Below are 14,727 nucleotides of genomic sequence, written 5' to 3'. Positions count from 1 at the left end.
CTTATAATGTTTTTCTTTTATTATTATGAGTTGCTTAGTTTTCCCATCACTCATCCCTTTTTAAAATCCATCTTTAGTGCTTCTATTAATTTCAGTGCCTTAGTGTTATTAAGATTATGACATATTTTACCTTGTTTTTTAACTTTTTATTTTCAAATGAATTTGCATCTGCAGAAAAGATGCAAAATGTTCAAAAGAGTTGCCATTAGGCTTCATCCATAATGTTAATATCTGGCATAATTATAGTAACAATGTCAAGACTAGGAAATTATTACAATACTGATACAAGGCTATTAATTAATTACAGACCTTATTCAAATTTCGCTAATTCTCCAACTTATCCTCCCTCCCTTCTTGTTCAGGATCCAACCTGGAATAGCACATTGCTCAGCTGTCATATCTCTGTAATCTCCTTCAGTCTGTGGCAGTTCCTCAATCTTTCTTTCAGGACCTCAGTAATATCAATGAATTATTTTGCAGACAGTCTTTCAATTTCTATTTGTCTGAAGTTCTCTTGTAATTACTTTAAAGTTGCATTGATTTTAATGATATTTTTATATATTGCCATCTCATATAATTTTTATAACAGAAGCAATGATTTTTCGTTCTCACTGCAAATTACCAGGGTACCTATGACATCCATATGTGTCATTGTTGGTGTAATCTTTAATCACTTGGTTAAGATGGTGTCCTTGGCAAAGTTACAATTTTTTCCTTTTATACTTAATAAGTGTCTTGTGGAGCGAATCTCTGAGACTATGTAAACATCCTGTTTCCCATTATGTATTTTCACTAATTTTAATATCTATGTATGAATTTTGTCTGAAATAATTATTTCTGTGGCATTTGCCTAATTGTTACTTTCTATTTTCATTATTCCTTCTACATCTGTTTTCTAGAATTCTACTACAAGTAACAGCTCTCTCTTCTACCCTGTTCATACATTCATTCATTTACTTATTTACCATCTTATATCACTAAATTATTTTTATATTGTAATTAGGATCTGTTTTACAGCCTGCTTCTCCACTCACTTTAGGCAAAATCTTTGAACCAGGGCTCTCGAGAGAGGAGTGAGGATGGAAATAATGACAAGCTTCTTTCTGAATGGCACCCCATTTTAGGAGCCTTACATTAGAGGTAGGACAGCAACCTTTGCTTTTCTTGGCTTTCTTCTCTTGGCATGGAATCACTACTTCATGAACCACAGGAAGTCTTTGTGATATTAATTTTTCCTGTGTGCCACACCCAAGGTATACCCTCTGTTCTATAAGTAGGGGCTGGACAAAAGAAGAAAGTTACTTCTTTTTTATCATACTTACCCAGGATTTAAGCAATTAGGGACAGGATGAGAAATGCTGAAGTTTTCCTCCTCTCAGAAAGAAAGCCTCCTGGAAGAGAGCTAGGGGTATAAGGACTCCTATGTTCTTATCTTTAGCACTCATTGAAGAGGGATGGGGAAGGGAAAGAGTGATCTTGGTTCAAATAAACAAAAATTCTCATCTTTCTAAGTTTTCATAGATTTTCTGCAAGAGATGTTTCTTCATTTGCTATTTGCCTTTTGAATTACTTCCAGAGGGTTCATATTTTTTGTTTTTTAAATAATTTCTCAATAGTTTCACTGGGGAATGAGTCAAAAGATTCTGTTCACACTGTCATGCAGGAAGGTGATCTCTCACCATTGATTTTTAATGGTATTTTTATACCTTGCTATCTTATATAAATTTTATAATTTTGGTTTCTAGAAGGTTTTCTAGGTATGCTACTATGCTCTTGAAAGAGAAACAGCTTTTACTCATCCTTTACCATTCTTATGTTCCTAATTAATTTGTCTAATGGCACAGGCTAGTACACTAGTAAATACTAAAGAGCAGCGAAGATAATAAGAATCTTTGTATTAATCCTAGTGATAATGGAAATGACTCTAGTGTTTCTACAATATGATAGATAGTGGTTTTATGATCAGCAAATATATTTATATAGTTTATTGAGTTTTAAAGTATACCATTTTTCATTGAATTTCTCAAATATTAAAGCTGATGATGGGAGTTTCCATCTTGGCTCAGTGGTTAACGAATCGGACTAGGAACCATGAGGTTAAGGGTTCGATCCCTGGCCTCAATCAGTGGATAAAGGATCTGGCATTGCCGTGAGCTATGGTGTAGGTCACAGATGTGCCTTGTATCCCTTGTATCCCACATTGCTGTGGCTCTGGTGTAGGCCAGAGGCTGCAGCTCCAATTAGACCCTGAGCCTGGGAACTTCTATGTGCCAGGGATGCAGCCCTAGAAAAGATTAAAAAAATTTTAAAAAGCTGCTGCTGATGATTAACTGCTTTCTGATTTAATTCTATGATCAGATAAAGCATATCCTACATGATTTGAATGCCTTTTAATTTATTGAGATGTGTTTTACAGATTTTTTATCATGCATCTTGGGAAATGTTCAGTGGACATTTGAAGAATGTGTTTTCTGCTATTGTTAGGTGGAGTGTTTTACAAATATCTGCTTGTCAAATTGGTTGATGATGTTGTTCGTGTTTTTGGTATTCTCACTTATTTTCTATCAGTTGTCTACGAAGTACTGAGATAGAGTTGTTTGACTTTCCAATTACAATAGCAAATTTTTCTATTTCTCCTTAACATGAAATGAATCTGGTTCATTTTAGCTTTGTTATTAGATTCATAAATATTTTTAAATCATTACATCTGCTATTGAATTAACTTTTTATTATTATCCTGATAGTATTCTTTCTCTGCAATTTACGTTGATATTAATATAGTCAATTCACCTTTCTTTTGATTTGTGTTAGCATAGTATATAAATTTTTACATCCATATATTTTTAATGTTTGTTTTTAGACTTTACCAAACAAATAGTATTATGTTACTTTTGTATACAGTCTGACAATGTTTGCCTTATAAATGAGATGCTTAGATCATTAGCATTTAATGTGCTTAATGATATAGCTGGGTTTAAATTCATCACATTGCCATTTGTTTTCTATTTTTCTGATCTCTTCTTGGGTCTCCTTTCCCTCTTTTTTTTAATGACAAATTTTATCATCTCTACCTTTATTGTTTTTAGTCCAAAATATAGATTTTATTTTTTACATAAACCATTTGATATTAATCATATAACAGTGAAGGTAAGTAAAATTCTAGTACATGGAATTCTACTAAATGTTTAAACTACATTTAGGGAGTTAGTTGCACTTTTTTTTTTCATCTCTACCTTTAAAATACATCTATTGTATGAACATGCATCACCACTGCTGCTGTCACCACTCTTGGTAAAACCAGTGTCATCTTTCATCTGTAATCCTTATTAGCCTGCTCATTTGTATCTCCGATTTTGATATTGCATATGAAAAGTTTTGCTCTATGCTCAGCAATAAACATTATCACATCACTTATCCATATCATCACATGGCCTTCCATTACAACCAGATTAGAAGTCCTGATTTAGCAAGGCAATGCATGTTCCTATTCTTGGCTAGCTCTATAACTCTGTTTTTCTACAAATATTCTTACTCATGCTGCTTCAGTCATACCCCCTTTCATATCTTTTATCAAACACTACAAAAATATAAGTGTTTCCATTTCACACATTTATTATTATGACTCCTTCCCCTTTCCTCAGATGTTTTTCTTCCTTGCTCCCTTATTTTGTTTGCAGATGCCCTGTCTTCAAAAAGGCTTTCCTTGAGTATCTTCTCTAAGCCTCCTTCCTCCAAATTACATTATATTCCTCACCCTGATTATGTTTTAATTGTTATTTCCCCAATACAATTTTTTTCACTGTACAGCACGGTGACCCAGTTACACATACATGTACACATTATATTTTCTCACATTATCATGCTCCATTATAAGTGACTAGACATCGTTTCCAGGGCTACACAGCGGGATTTCATTGCTAATCCATTCCAAAGGCAATAGTTTGCATCTATTAACCCCAAGTTCCCAATCCAACCCACTCCCTCCCACTCGGCAACCACAAGTCTATCCTCCATGTCCATGATTTTCTTTTTTGTGCAAAGGTTCATTTGTGCTGTATATTAGATTCCGGTTATAAGTTATATATGGTATTTATCTTTCTCTTTCTGACTGACTTCACTCAATATGAGAGTCTCTAGTTCCATCCATGTTGCTGCAAATGGCATTATTTCATTCTTTATTATGGCTGAGCAGTATTCCATTATGTATATATACCACTTCTTCCTAATCTAATCATCTTTCAATGGACATTTGGGTTGTTTCCATATCTTGGCTCTTGTGAATAGTGCTGCAATGAACATGCGGGTCCATGTGTCTTTTTTACAGAAAGTTTTGTCTGGATATATGCCCAAGAGTGGGATTGCTGGGTCATATGGTAGTTCTATGTATAGATTTCTAAGGTACCTCCATACTGCTCTCCATAATGGTTGTGCCACCTCACCCTGATTTTAATTTAGCAAGATGTTTATCTCAAACTGATCTTACATTATGTATATATTTGTTTTCTGTATCACCCACTAGAAAGTTAACATTCCAGGGACATAGACTTTTGTTTTATCTCGTATGATATTTCCTGGAACTAGAAAAGAGTCTAGAACATAATCTGCACTCAAATATTATTTATTAAATGAATAAAAAATAAGTGCAGGCTTTCTCCTTATAACTGGCAAAATGGCTGTCTGCACTTCTGTCATCAAATGATTCTAAATTAGCAACTCTAACATAAAAGTGATATTTGTTTCTTAGCATCCCAAGGCTCTAATTGGCTATAACGGTATTAGGTGTCAATTCCCTGAACTCATTACTATGAGCTATGATTGACACATCCTGCCATAAGAATTGAGTTCTCTGCCTCCTACCATAAGAATTGAGGACCTGTATCGCTTTGAGTGAGTGAGTGAAGAACTATACACTATAGGCACATTGCCAACCACCCACTCTGTCAGACATATATAAAAATTCTACTGTCTTTACATGTCATATTTCTTCAGTGATTCCTTTTTTCTTCTCATACCTTTCATTGAGGAGAGATTTATATCAAGGATATTTTGCCCCCAACTCAATGAATATATGTTCTTTTTATTTTCTCACTCTCAAGATAAAATTTGTCAGGATATTTTTCTCAGATTTTAAGCTGTAGGGGAGTTTGCTAGAAATTTCAATCATTCATTCAGTGATCAGAAGCACAGCATCTGAGCAGTTTTAGCAGGTGAACTATATTTCAGTATAGTTACTTATTTTATTTAAGGAAGCCTCCACATGAAATAAAAGATTCAGTATTTAACTTTATGCTTACTGTGGTTACTAGCCACCACTCCATGTGAAGCCTGAGTATAGGACAGAGACTTCCTATAAGCACCTGAATTTCTTCTGTTTGATATACCTCTAATTAATGTTGATCCTCCAAGTGCAGCTGATTCTATAATTAACTGATACACATAAAAGATAAGATTTCACTTTAAGTGAAACATTTCACATCTATGGAACCTCACATTCCTTCCAAACAAAAGACTGTCATAGCATAATACTGAAGACATGGACTTGACAAGGTCATCTCCTAATTATATCATTTACTACCTCTGTGACTGAGTCAAGCTACTTAACCTGTGTCTTAATTTCCTCATCTGCCAAAAGGAATTGTAAAATAATAATACTTAAATCATATTATGGACAAAGTCATGGGAGTACAACAAACAATCTCTCTGTTTGATGATAAATTTTTAGAGCTTAACCTTGTACCAGTTATTGTCCTATATGCTTTGCAAATAACTTAATCTCACCAATCCGATGTTGTAGTTATAAATAAACATTTATAAAGTTAGCCTTCTCTATATATTATGAAATACTACAAAAAGTGATCCCCAAATTTCAGTACATTAATACAATAAAGATTGATGTCTTACATTTACCATTTGAAGAAGGTGGGCAGAAGTACACTGTCGTATATAGTTATGAAATCACCAAGATGCCTGCTTTTTACAGCAGAATTTCTTAACCTTGGTACTATTGACATTTGGGTTGAGTAATTATTTATTGTGGGCAGCTGTCATGTGCACTGTAGGATGTTTATAAATGTTCCTCACTTCTACCCTCTAGAGTCTCGTAGTACCTTCCCAGTTTTGACAGACAAAAATTTCTTTAGACATTGCCAAATATTCCTAGGGCATGGAGGGATAAAATTACCCCATTGGGTTAGAGACTGCACTATGCCCCACATGGTCTTAACAACTCCCACTGAATTTTTTTGTCTAGCTGGTAGATCATAGGATAAAGAAATTATGGAAGATCACATGGGAAATGTTAAAAGCTAAGTTCAGAATTGATGTGCATCAGTAATACCCTCATTCCATTGGCTGGAATTCAGCTCAAATAGCCATTCATTAATCAAGAAATCTGGACATTTTAGTTTTCCAATGTGCTGAAGAAGAAACTAAAACTGGGTTTAACAAACAAATAGCATTGTTCGTTAAAATCAATCTTCTGGTCACCAAATACCAGCTTTACTTTTTTTCCTCCCTCTATATATTGAATACACCCTCTTTACAAAGAAGGTAATCCAAAATCTCATTACTAACTGCACCTAGCACAGACCCTGGTTTTCCAGGTGATATGTATTATTCTGCATTGAGTATGAAAGTGTCAATATATACTGCATGCTCTATCCACCCTCCCCAATGAATACACAGTAATGGAAGAGAAACAGCTTATCTATAATATATCTTCCAGGGACAAGAATGGGAAACACAGATTAGTATCAGTGATTATTCTATACAACAGGAAAGAGAAGGTAGAGATTTTTTATTAGAACTTTATTCCTTCTTTCTTGTCCATTATTCTTTGATATTCCAGGCTTCAACTTCTGGAAAACTTCTTTGGCTATTATCTTTATTCTTTTCTTCCTCTTTTTTTTGGCTGCCCCATGGAATATGGAGTTCCCTGGCCAGGGATCATATCTATCTAAGCCATAGCTGCAACCTACACTGAGGCAACACTGGATCCTTTAACCCACTGCGCTGAGCTAGGGATTGAACCTGTGACCTGGAGCTGCAAAGGCCCTGCCAAACCCAGTGCGCCACAGTGGGGACTCCTCTGTTATCTTTTTGGCTACATTTAAAGTGCCATTTCTGGGCATGCCTTTTCCTGTTTTTTGTTTTTTTGGCACTGGCTAGTATTCCTGGATTGCTTCTTATGTTCACCAAATAGTCAGAGGCTTATTAGATGAAGTTCTTGGTGTCTTAGCATTGAAATTCCCTAAAAATACTCAGGAGGCTACTTACCTATTTACTTTCCATAAGTTACATGTACCATTAATCAACACACTATTTTTTCTAAAAAATAATCTTCACACTTGCTTCGTATCTCCTATATGTATACACTTGTCAAAAACTATAAACCACTCAAAGGTCTTTCAATGGGTTAATGGATAAACAAACTTGGTAAAGTCATGAAGTGGAATGCTATTCAGCCACAAACAGGAATGAAATATATATACTCAACAACTTGGATAAATCTCAAATGCATTTTGTTAAGTAAAAGAAGACAGTCTCAAAAGGTTACATAATATATGTCCACTTGTAAGACATTTTCAAATAGACAAAACGTACTGATAGATTGATAGATCGGTAGTTATCAGAGGTTAGAGAAGTTGTGACTTCAGAGGGTTCTCAAGAGAGATTACTTTGGACTACAGGAAAGTTCTAGCATGATTGCAGTGGTTCACACAAGTTTTAAATGCACTTTAACAGAACTATAACAGAGAGCTGGGGTAGAGGGAGAAAGCAAGAGTCGATGTTAGCGTATATATTATCTTTAAAAAATAGAATTTTAAAAATGACATTCAATTACCAAGGCTGGTGTGGTACATCAAATTCTATCTTGAGTAACTAAAATTCTTGACAAAAAATAGGTAGTATTTGCTACCTTGGAACCACTGCATAATTGGAATATATGATCAGTCACAATATCCTCTGACATTATTAGAGACAGTCCAATACAGAAAGCCCATTTGGAAGTCTTAAATGACTGAAAGCATATACAGCTCTGAAGCTTTTAGAATCTTTTATAATCAGAAAAGATCTTTGGGCAAATACTTGCTTTTTAAGACCACATCGTGGGACAGTTATCAGCTCAATGGTGCTCTTTACAGTAATAAATAGGCCTTAAATTTATGTGTTAGATAATGCTGATTTGTGTCATCTATGTAACTTGTATTTCAATACACACCATTGATTTACACTTTGCTTGGAGCTATGTCATCTGGAGAAAAAAACTTAAGGCTTCAGAGGGATTCTAATGTTGGGGATTTAGGTGTTGATCGGGAAGGAGAATCTTGGTCAGTTTGGCCTTTTGGCTTCTCAAACCACATAACATATTTCTCTTACATGATAAATACTGACCTTTTTGACAGTGTACAGTTGGGCTCATCTAGAAGCATCTTATTAAAATGGATCAGAGTTTAATACAGCAGGATTTCACTTCCAAATTACATACTGCCTGATTGCTAATCAGTTCCAAATGTTAGTCAGCAATTTTTTGAAATTGAAAAGTCTATGCCAGCTTAAAAAATACAATGTAGTCAACATTTTCAAAGCCCTTATTTTAGAACATTTAATTTGAAAAGTTCTGACTATATATTATGTCAAGGTAATAGAGAATACCTGTTTTTTCAGAAACAACTCATTATATTGTAAAATTAGCATATGTTTATTATAAAGCCATTCAAACACTAGAAAACTTGAAAGGAAAATAATAACCTCATCCAAGCTACCACAACATGAGATATCAGATTATCTATCTATTTATGTATATCTCCAGAAAGTAAATTAAAAGGACTACCTAGAACAGGTCTCAAAAGACCAAAGCCCAGCTGAATCTAAGACTTGATTTAGGTGATCTGACCACACACTAACCACCAACTTGTATCATATAGGAATCTGCATAAATTCTGGAAAGACTGACAAAGAAAAAGAAAAGAGACACAATTCATTAATATAAGTGATATCAGGGAATATCAAACAAATACCTTGTGACAATTAAAAAGATAATAAAGGGATATACATACAGCAGGAAAATTTTTAAATTTAACAACTTAGAAAAATTGATTTCCTTGAAAAAAGTAAAGTACAAAAAAAATCCAAGAAGATATTGTATTGGTCTTATAACTATTAAAGAAATTGAATTTGTAATTTAAAAGCTTCGGAAAGGGAAATCTTCACAATCAGATGGTTTTAGTGGGTAATTTTACTGCACATTTAAGAAGAAATAAACTTCAATTTCACAAAATCTTTTCTAGAGAATAGAAGAAAGAACACTTCCCAACTCATCTTATGAAGCCAGTATTACTCTAATACCAAAATTAGGCAAAGTCAGCAAACAAAAATATCTCTCATTAATTTAGACCAAAAAACCTTGACAAAATTTTGGCAGACTGAATTCAGCAGTGTAAAAAAACAATACATGTGCCATAACCATAATCAATCATTTATTTCATGCGTGCAAGTTTAGTTCTATATTCAAAAAGTATGCAACCACCATTATAACAGGTCAAAGTATAAAAACTCTATGATCATATCAATTGAAACAGAAAGGGTGTTTCATAAAGTTCATGACCCCATTTTTGATTAAAATTTTTCTTATATTGGAATAGAGAGGAACATACGCAACTTCATAGGGATCATCCACAAGAAAACCTGCAGCTAACATCGTACTTAATGGTGAATGACTGAATGCATTCCTCTAAGACTGGGAACAAGACAACTCTCTCTCACCACTCTTATTTGCACAAGACCGAAAGTTTTAGAAACTGTAATAAGACCACAAAGAAATGATATTAGTTTTTTTTTTTTTTTTTTTTTTTTTTTTTTTTTTTTTTTTGTCTTTTTGCCTCTTTCTAGAGCCGCTCCCAGGCTAGGGGTCTAATCGGAGCTGTTGCTGCCAACTTACACCAGAGCCACCGCAACTCTAGATGCGAGCCATGTCTGGGACCTACACCATAGCCCATGGCAATGCTGGATCCTTAACCCGCTAAGCAAGGACAGGGATCAAACCCACAACCTCATGGTTCCTAGTTGGATTCGTTAACCACTGCACCATGATGAGAACTCCAGAAATGAATTTAGTTTTGAAAGAAGAAATAAAAATCGCTTTTCAGACAATACTGCTGTCTATGTCTATAGACTACCTCAAAGAATTTACCAAAAAGGAAACTAGCTAGACTTAAGTGAGTTCACTAAGGTCACAGGCTACAAGATTAACACACAAAACTCAATTATATTTTTAGATACCAACAATGAACAAGTGATGAGTTCCCATTGTGGCTCAGCAGGTTACAGAGACAATTGGCATCCATGGGGGTGTAGGTTTGATTCCAGGCCCCACTCAGTAGGTTAAAGGTTCTGGTGTCGCTGTAAGTTGCAGTTTGGGTTGTAGGTGTGGCTCACATCTGGTATTCCAGCTGTGGCTGGAAGCTGGAGCTCCAATTCAACCCTTGGCCTGGGAACTTCCATATGCCACACTGCGGCATACAGGGAAGACAAAACAACAACAAAAAAAATGAACAAGTGAAAACAGAAATCAGAATCACAGTCTTATTTACAGTTTTTTCAATGAAAATAATATGCTAGAAATAAGCCTAGCAAAACCTAGCTAGGTTCTTTCTTGAGAAAAATTACAAAACACTGATGAAAGAAATCAAAGACTTACATATTTTGGAGAGGCATATCATGTTCATGGATTGGAAGGCTGAAAAAAATAAAGATGTCAATTCTAAATTAATTTAGAAGTTTAGCACAATTCCTTACAAAATCTCAGCACATAAAAACAGACAAAATTTCTAAATGCAGACACAATGAGATTATACTAAAATTTATACAGAAAGGCAAAAGCTCTAAAATAGTCAAAACAATTTTAATTTCAATGAATGGTGCTAGAGCAATTGTACATTCCTCAACAACATGTGATCCACCACTTAAACCTCATGTCTTACATAAAAGTTAGCTCAAAAGGATCAATATGAAATATAAAACTATAAAACTTCTAAGAGAACAATAGAAAATCTTTAAGACATAGAATTTGTCAAAAAATTCTTAGGCATGATACCAAAAGCAAGATCTGTAAGTGAGAAAATTAATAAATTAATAAATTAAAATTTTTTTCTTTGAGAAAGAGCTATTTAAAAGAAGAAAAGACAAGCTACATACTGAAGGAAATATTTTCAAATCATATGTTGGACAAAGATGTATCTGGAATATATTAAAAACTCTTAAAATGCAACAGCAAAACAAACAGCAATTCAATTAGAAAATGGGCAAAAACTATACACAGAGACTCTACTGAAAAGGATATTTAATGGCAAACAAACACATGAAAAGATATTCAACTCCCTTAGCAATTAAGGAATTACAAATTTAAACACAATGAATGCTTACTACAAATTTATCAAAATGGCAAAAATGAAAAATTGTGAAAACACCAAATGCTAGTGATGATATGGAGAAAGTGAATCACATACATATTGCTATTGACAATACGAAATGGTCCAGTCACTCTGGAAAACAGCCTGGCAGTCCATTTTAAATCTAAGAATGTATACCATATAACCCAGTAACTTCACTCTGGGGCTTTTGTTGCAGAGAAATGAACACCAAGTTCTCATACAAGAACTTATATAAAAATGTTTATAACAGCTTTATCCATAAAAGCTATAAACTGGAAATGACCCAATGTTCTTCAGTGGTTGAATGGTGAAACAAACTATGGTACACCCATACATAGCGTGGAATATATGTATGTGCTAAAATGAACTGTTAATTAATCAGTGAGGAATGAACTATTCATGTACTTCGAATGAAACTCAAGGAAATTATACTGAGAGAAAAAAAGAAATCAAAATGATATAAACTTCATTGCTCCATTTTTGTAATATTTGTGAGACAACATATATATAGAAGAGGAGAACCGATCACAGTTTCCTAGTGTTAAGTGTGCGGTGGGAGGGGACAGCTGTATCTATAATGGGATAATACAAGCGAGCCTGTGTTGACATATAGATGAATATCTTGATTGTGGTAGTAGTACATAAGGTTACACATGTGATAAAACTGTACGTACAAACTCACAAATGCCTGCCTGATTACTGGAAAAATTTGAATCAGCACTATGAAGTACATCAGTATTATTTTACTGGCACTGATATTGGACAGTTGGATTATTTTATCAAGTATTAATGCTGGGGAGATTGGGTGAAGGCTACAGGAGACTTTCCTATATATTTCTTTTCAACATCTCTGTGAATTTATAATTATTCCAAAAAAATTAATGAACTATTACTCCTGTAGAATATCAGGCATTAGAACCTTAGTTTTAACTCAACATACTGCACCTGAACCATCAATGGCTTCAAAACCCTTATGGTGCCATCGAAGGTGTATTTACAGTCCTAAACTCATGACAGACTACATGACATGGAAAGCTCTTGACACTAATAATTTTCATTAAGCACTCATTTACCAGATATGGTGAATATTACCAGGCACATTTAGGTCTGGAGGTACCTGGTTTGCCTACTGGGAGGGTGATGGCCAAGAACATGCTACTCCATGGCCTCATGAAGTTGCCCATTATCCAATACACACTCCCTTTCAGTTACTGCTTCAATCAGCCCCTCAACCTAGACACCTGTGGATCTCAAATGTATAAAAGGGCTTAGAGTATTAAACTTAAGAGTTACCTTGAGGGGAAACTGGGTGAGAGTGGATAGGACTTACTTGCACATTTATTTGCAATATCCTATGAATCTGTAAATATGTTTAAATAAAAATCTTTTTTAAAAAAATATTTTCCTTCAGAAAGTATCTTGAATGTTCATGTTAAAAGTTCTAAACAAACAGGAGTTCCCGTCGTGGTGCAGTGGTTAATGAATCCGACTAGGAACCATGAGGTTGCTGGTTCGATCCCTGCCCTTGCTCAGTGGGTTAACCATCGGGCGTTGCCGTGAGCTGTGGTGTAGGTTGCAGAGGTGGGCTCGGATCCCGCGTTGCTGTGGCTCTGGCGCAGGCCGGTGGCTACAGCTCCGATTGGACCCCTAGCCTGGGAACTGCCATATGCCATGGGAGTGGCCCAAGAAATGGCAAAAAGACCAAAAAAAAAAAAAAAAAAAAAAAGTTCTAAACAAACAGAACTGGATTCTAATCTAGGACAGGAAGTGAGGAGTTGCTATACTGTAGTTATTCAATCTTTCTAAAGCTCATCTCCATCATCTCTAAAATAAAAAATAGTTACAGCTACTGTGAAAATTAATAAACAGAACCTCACTTAAAATGGAGTCAGGAGGCCAGAAGGGGAGCTCTTATGCCTTACTGTTCAATATCAATTGCAGACCTAACAGGTAAAGACATACTTTTGTATCTCCAACAGGAAAAAGATTACTACTCTACAGCAGAAGGAACAGTTTCCCCAGCAACAGTCCAGCCAATGAAAGGCCACTGCATTTTGAACTCCCAGTTTTCCTCCAATGAACTCTTTGTCTATAACAGCACCTCTCAACTCACTCTTCTCCTCTATAAAAGAGTATTTCTTGCCTTTGTTCTCTGGACTTGCCTGTGATTCACCCACAGATCACGTGTTCCAAATTGCAATTCTTTGCTCTTTCTGAATATACCCAATTTGCTGGTCAGAATATTGATATCAAAATTAAATGAGATAATGCATGTAAAAAAATGTTCAACATGCCTGTTATGTTATAAATGCTAAATACATTATCATTTATGTTATGCATTGACTTGGCTCTGAGGTTCCTTGCTGTCTAACCTAAAGATGAGGTCAGCAAATTTTTTCTATAAAATGTCAGACAGTAAAGACTTGAGGCTTTGTAAGCCATGCAGCCTCAGCAGCAACTATTCTGTTGTTGTGAAGCAAAAGCAGCTGTAGATCATAATGTGAGCGAATGAGTTCTGTGATAACTGGAAAACTGAGTTTTCCAGTTAAACTCTCTTTATGGACACTGGCTTGCCAGATTTACAAAAGGAGGTGGGAAAAAAAGGAGTGTGGGAGGAAAGATTTGGAAATAACTAAAATCAATAAACTTAAAAAAACTGGAGTTCCCGTCGTGGCGCAGTGGTTAACGAATCCGACTAGGAACCATGAGGTTGCAGGTTTGGTCCCTGCCCTTGCTCAGTGGGTTAACGATCCGGCGTTGCTGTGAGCTGTGGAGTAGGTTGCAGACGCGGCTTGGATCCCGTGTTGCTGTGGCTCTGGTGTAGGCCAGTGGCTACAGCTCCGACTGGACCCCTAGCCTGGGAACCTCCATATGCCGCTGGAGCGGCCCAAGAAATAGCAAAAAGACAAAAAAAAAAAAAAAAAAAAAAAAAAACCTTAAAAAAATCAGTCCTGCTAATTTTCTGGTAGAATTTTTTCCAGAGTCTGGATTTATCTGATGACTTTTTCATCCATCATCTGTATTTCCAGTACACAGGGAGGAGGCTAGAGCTGGAGTAGTTGTAGACTATTGAGAAACACAGTCACTCTGATTGGTGTGAAGTGGTATCTCATGATAGTTTTGATTTGCTTTTCTCTACTAACCAGGGATGTTGAGCATTTTTTCATGTGCTTGTTGCCCATCTGTATATTTTTTTTTTTTTTTTTTTTTTGGAGAAATGACTATTCAGGGCTTTTGCCCATTTTTCCACTGGGTTGTTGGATTTTTGCTGTTGAGTTGTATAAGCTGTTTGTAT

The sequence above is a fragment of the Sus scrofa genome, chromosome 14, assembly GCF_000003025.6.
Source record: "Sus scrofa isolate TJ Tabasco breed Duroc chromosome 14, Sscrofa11.1, whole genome shotgun sequence".
Classification (NCBI taxonomy): domain Eukaryota; kingdom Metazoa; phylum Chordata; class Mammalia; order Artiodactyla; family Suidae; genus Sus; species Sus scrofa.
Note: the sequence above shows the minus strand (reverse complement) of the source record.